This window comes from Thalassophryne amazonica, chromosome 17 (genome assembly GCF_902500255.1).
Source record: "Thalassophryne amazonica chromosome 17, fThaAma1.1, whole genome shotgun sequence".
In the NCBI taxonomy this organism is placed as follows: domain Eukaryota; kingdom Metazoa; phylum Chordata; class Actinopteri; order Batrachoidiformes; family Batrachoididae; genus Thalassophryne; species Thalassophryne amazonica.
This window is the reverse complement of record NC_047119.1, coordinates 49628612-49634703: the sequence shown is the minus strand read 5'-3', so window position 1 is coordinate 49634703 and position 6092 is coordinate 49628612. Positions and strand designations below refer to the sequence as shown.

The following is a 6092-nucleotide window of genomic DNA, read 5'->3' as shown; positions in this document are numbered from 1 at the left end:
TTAAGAAATTGGTTTATGAAGCTGTTGGCTCATTCAGTGTTTTGAGTTTGAACAGTGTACTGCTTTCTGGATCAACAATTTAGCTGTTTCAGTTATTCTGAAACTTTGTCATTGTCAGAAATAACGGGTGATCTTTCTGAAACAATTGATTCAGTTATGTTGAAACGATCGTCTGAAGCAGGTGGCTCATGAAGCTGTTATTTTATTTAGTGTTTTGAGGGGTCTATGGTTTTGTGCATTAACATTGCATGCCTTTCTGAAACAACAGTTCACTGAGTGGCTCAATTATTTTTTAAAGCCTGAAATCCAAACAGTCCCGGCTACATTTTGATTGGGACAGTACCGGACTCGGCAGCAGATGATGCAGAGTTTGAGCTTTGAGCAGATGGAGGCGGGTGACTCAGCAGGGCTTGTGCTTCACCTGTGCGTCAGACAGACACCTGTTGCCGGCGGCCCCGAGCAGAAAACGGATCACGTTTCAGGTGGTTTTTCACCGCTACAGGGAGCAGAGTTCGCTGTGTCCACCGGACGAAACCGGTATGTGGAGGACGGGGTTTTAATAAGGAAAGCAGTCAGAGTTACAGGTAAGATTATTTAAAATTGTCCATAACGACCTCCGGCAGCTTCGAAACGATGAGAAATTAAAGGCGTTAGCTTAAAGTCTGGAGTTTGATATTTACACTCGACCCTCTCATTGGTGTCATAAATGTCTAATGAAGCTTCAGTGTGGTTTTATTTCATCATGTAGAAAGTGTGTGAAGCGCCGATTTAACAGTCGACAGTGTTTTTTTTTATGGCATGAAAGCCTCTTAACACATATTATGGTTACAAAAAACGGGAGGAAAAAAAGAGACTAGGCTTTCCTAAAAAAAAAATATATATATATATATATACACACACACACACACACACACTTTTCTACACGTGAACCCAGTAACTCTGTTTATACTTACAGGCCAACCTTAACATTTTGACTACATTTAATTATAATTCAGTAGACTGGCACATAACTACCAGGGGAAAAATAAAATAAGCACTCATTTGCCCCTGCAATTTTAAATTAATATTTTGCAGCTCTTTTCAACTAGTTACATGGGCCAACTCCAAACTATGATGCTTTCCAGGTTTCAAATGAGATTATTATTATTTTAATTGTTTCATTCCAAGCACATTAAATATTTATTGTTTTTGGTTTTTGGTTCCACCTTTTTAAAATTATCATGCCCGAACTAAATATCTGTTCATGTCATTCTGTGTAAACCTGCTTTTACACCTGGGCCACCAAGCAGTTTCTGGATAAGGTTTGTCCCTTTTTTCATATTATTGTGAAATGCGTTGGTACCTGACCCAGTAAGTCACTTATTTTTAATGTGATTTAGTATATTATATAATGACACTGCAAGAATACACAATATGACTTGGCCAAAGCAAACTTAAAACTTCCCAAGACTGTATCCAGTTAGTAATTTTAAATTCTAATTATGCTTCATTGAGTCATCTTGCAGCAGGTGCCAAATGGCTGCAGTTTTCCACAGTGTAATATCTTCAATAAGCAAGGATTATCAGAGGAAGAGAAAAGGAAATGAATAGTTCTTTGTCAAGGTCATGGACTTTGCCTGATTAGAGCGCATCTGAAATTTCAAGTTGGCAAAAGTCGATGCAAATCACCGTACCGTGTTTTTGCATGCTTTAGTCTATTTAGTACAAACCAAAATGCTGCATGTTCACACTGCACAATACTATTTACTACGTGAGCAGCTTGATGTGACATTATTGAACTCAGTCAGTATGCAGCAATAATCTAGCTGACAAACAGGAGATACACTGATTATTGTAACAAACTCTCTATGCAAGTTGATTTTCACTTTGTTGTGAAATTAAATTTAATGCAGTGTGCACAGAATGAATGAAACACACAAGACAATACACGTGTTTACTGTTAATTGCAAAAATGGTTCACAAAGACAATTGCATGCTCCAAGGGAATACAAGCATGAAAAATATTTAAAAACTTCAATATTGACAGTTTTTTCCCCCTGTCATATTGCCTTAAACCTCATAACTAAGCCCTTATTATCTCTGTTGTTATGATCCAGTATTCTTCATGGTTCAGTTCCATATCAGATTGTAGCTTTGATGTGGATTTGGCTACCTTACGCTGATGCAGTACCTCATTTTTGTGTAGAGATGCAGAACTTACGCAGCAGAAAACCCTGTTATTTTGATCATTTTCTCTTCCCCTTTCAGTCTGGCCTACTTTCCCTTAAGTGTACATCAAATCAAATCTTGTCGCAAGTAGGATTCCTGTTGTGATGGAAACCATGAGTTAGAATTTGAAAATGGCTTTTCAAAGCACAGTGAAAACTGGAAAGCAAACTTAGGTAAGGTTAACACCAAGGAGGTGGATTATGGCATGGTGAAACCGAGCAGTGGCATTTTTTTTTTCATTAATATGAGAAATCTGTTTTAAAATATTGTCTGGTATTTCTTTATAATGTACCATCTCAAAAAACATGGAAACAAGTGGGCAAAGAGCAGAGGTAGTTGCAAATTAAAATCAGCCAAGCATGTGATGCATGAAAGGTTTTTAGAAATAACATTTTAACATAATTGCTGAAACCTCAGAACATGGCCACAGTGAGATATAAGTTTCAATTTAGACTAAACTGATTGTCAAAGGATTAGTGGGTTTTATCCAGTGGTACGTTTGTGGATTTAGATGAAGCTTGTGATAGGGTGCCATGGAGTTGTGGTTTTGTATGAGGAGGTCAGGTGTGGCAGACAGGTATGTGAGGGTGGTGCAGGATATGTATAAGGACAGTGTGAGTGGTGAGGTGTATTGTAGGAATGGCAAATGGGCTCAAGGTGGCATTTGGGTTGCATTAAGGATCAGCTTTAAATCCTTTTTTGTTTGCAGTGGTGATGCACATGTTGACAGATGAAAATCAGGCAGTGAGTCTTCATGGACTGTTATTTTGGCAGATAACATTGATCTGTAATAAGAATAGGGAGCAGGTTGACGTGAGCTTGGAGAAGTGGAGATATGCTCTGAAGAGAAAGGGAATGAAGTAGAAGTAAGGTGGAGTGCATTTGGGTGGGTGAGAGGGAGCCTGGTGGAACAGTAAAGGTTGCAAGGAGTAGGCGTGGTGAAGGTAGATGAATTTAACTGTTTGGGGTCAACTGTTCCAAGTAATGGAGAGTGTGGTAGGGAGGTGGAGAAGAGTAGCAGGAGTGGTTAGTAATAGAAGAGTATTTATAAGCGTGAACGGGAGAGGTGAGATCTTGATGGTTTAAGCATTTGGTGTTGATGGATGCAGGGTATATAGGGAGAAGGTTGCTGAGGATGGAGGCCCAAAAAGAGCTTTATGGATATTTTGAGGGAGGTTGTGCAGGTGATTGGAGAGACAGCAGATACAGAGGACAAGGTAAGATGGAGACAGATCTGCTGTCTACACCTATAACTAGAGCAGCTGAAGGAAGAAGCAGCAACAGCCATTTTTATGCCATAAAAGCTTCTTGTTCTCAGATCTCATCAGTTATATTGGTCGCCTGAGCAGCAGTGAGATTGTTCTGCACTGAGGAGCCCCATCGTCTTTTATTTATTTTTAATAAAATTCACTTGTCTTCTCACTTTGCAAGTGTAAGAAGTGATGCGTGCCGCTAAGATTTTTTTTCTGCCTTGTCAACTACTCTTAATGTCAGTCTGTTTCAACTTTTATTTCTGTTATACCTGCTTTCCAACCTGCAACCACTGATGAAATAACGTTACGTGATGCAGTAAAAGCGGCCACAAATTATGGAGGTGAAGCCTATTTGTACCTTGAACCTGTCCTCATCATTTCACAGCACACCCAGAAGATTAAATTACCACACAAGTGCAACACAAGGTCTCATGCACTCACATCTAGCACTTTTTTTTAATTATTATTTTTTTTCCTCTTTTCCCCTGCAGAAAGCTGAGAGCCTGCAACATCTTGTGTGCCAAGTCCGGCACTAGAAAACAGTCTGCAGTCCTTGTTGTTTATACAGTAGAGCTCAACATACTTAATGAGGTGCATTGTTCATGTTAGATTTTGCTGACGTCGTGTTGAGTACTCTTGGCTGAACAATGCAACAATAATTCCCACAGCTGCAATATAGCTAATATGTACAGGTGTGCCTTTGAGCCATGTGTATGGCTTTTCATGTTAATAATATTGCTGATTTGAAGTCATCCATCGCTGGGGGATAACATCATGTTTTAGCACAGAAGTTATCATGGCTGAAAAAAAAAGATAAAATATATTGCATAGAGTACAGAGAACATCACATATATATTCTTTGCTGTTTAATTTAAAACAGTCTTGTTTTGCTGTGGAGAATCATTCATAGCATTGGGAGGTGTGCACTGTGCAGATCAGTGGATGCATGTGCAACATACATTTGGATATACATATAGTATACCTGGGTTCCCTCTGGGTGCTCCGGCTTCCTCCCACATTCAAAGACATGCAGGTTAGGTGGATTGGAAACTTTAAATTGTCCATAGGTGTGCATGCGGGTGTGAATGTGCTTATTTTTCCATATATGGCCCTGTGCCAGACTGGCGTCTTGTCCAAGGTGTACCCCGCCTCACGCCCTATGACTGCTGTGATAGGCTCCAGCCCCCCTGTGACCCTTAATTGGAGTAAGCAAGTATTGAAAACGGATGGATGGTATGTATACCTTTGTTAAGGTGTAATATCCACCAAATATGATCCTTGAGTTTGGAAAAGCGGAGACATATACCCTATAAAATGCAGCAACTGAATTAACAAATAGATAAATGTATGAATCCATCCCCTTCATGTTGTTAACATGACAACTCAAAATCAGTCTATAGACAACAAAAATTGGCTCACTTTGATGCATCATATTAATCCACAGAAGAAGTTTGCTTTTCTCACATATGCCATAGACCTGCTGAACACTGCCACCTGCTGGATGGCTGGTGAATATTGGAAGGATGATGGAAATTAGGAGCAGGTGTTGTAGTCGAAGTTACATGTTGCTTAAAAGTGTAGGTCTGGTGGACACCAGGTCTAGCAATTGGCCTTTATCATAATAATCATCATGATTAATGCCATATGTGCTCACCCGGCATTTCTTTTAATGAAGGTTTCTATACCGTTCTTTTATAGCAGTGTAAACATACTGCTAAGTAAGGTTTTTTCAGTGCTCTTCTTCACTTTCTGCATCTATTGCACATTTATTAATCATCTTAATGTACAGTCTTCAGAAAAAAGTGAAGCTAAACTCATAATTTGCAGGGAACTTTAAAAATAAACTATTCAAAGAAGTGTAAACAACAGAAAAGTGATGAAGTTTTTAAAAAATACAGACATGGGCCCATTTGTAAAGAGATGATTAAGTTATTAGCAGGGTTACGTAGAAATGTATGAACCATTTTTTTTTGTAAAACACTTCACCCTGGATTGGGGGAAAAACACATTTTTGTGGCCTCTTTTTGTAATTTATTAAAGAATTCTTCAATATTGCAGCTGTTTTGGTGTTGGTGTTTGCCTTTTAAAGGGCAACCTTCTAGTTTTTACAAGTAAATATTTGGTATTTTCTGGCTTTTTTCAGCTGAAAGTGCAGCAACAGTTTGACATTTAGAGTTTTATTTTCAGTCTTGTCTGGGGTTAACGTCGGTTAACAGGCTTCTTTGAAGCAGCCATAAAACAAGCATCTTCTGTCTTGTTTTCTCTGAGTACTGTGCATGTTGTTGTCCACAACAGTAGCTGAGACATTAAACAGCGCAGACCTGAGCACTGACACTAACACACATACACCTTGGCAGTGTTTGAGGGGAGAAATGAAACTTGATCAGAAAACAAGTGTGTAGACACGCCTTTGTCTTCTGGTTTGAAGTCTGGTGGGATAGATAGAAACAGGCGGAACTGCTTATAAATCTGTTACTGTGCCTTGTGCATGATTAATCAGCCAGTCCCCATTTCTCTCCTTGTCTGGATTAAAACAACAACAGAATTTCAACAGCATGCCTCCTGTCAGCTGGTAAATCTGACTTTCATCGGTGAGCTGCTGGCTCTTTATTTTGGCTTTAAGCAGTGCGA

General features: G+C 39.2%; 1 protein-coding gene across 1 annotated transcript in view; it reads left to right on the top strand.

The window, feature by feature from the left end:
• The first annotated feature begins 425 nt into the window (after window positions 1-425).
• Window positions 426-6092, top strand: part of igsf9a (immunoglobulin superfamily, member 9a) — a 221456-nt gene continuing 215789 nt past the window's right edge. The window contains exon 1 of the mRNA XM_034191993.1: window positions 426-584. The gene's annotated coding sequence lies outside the window, so the exon portion shown is untranslated. The remainder of the gene's footprint in view (window positions 585-6092) is intronic.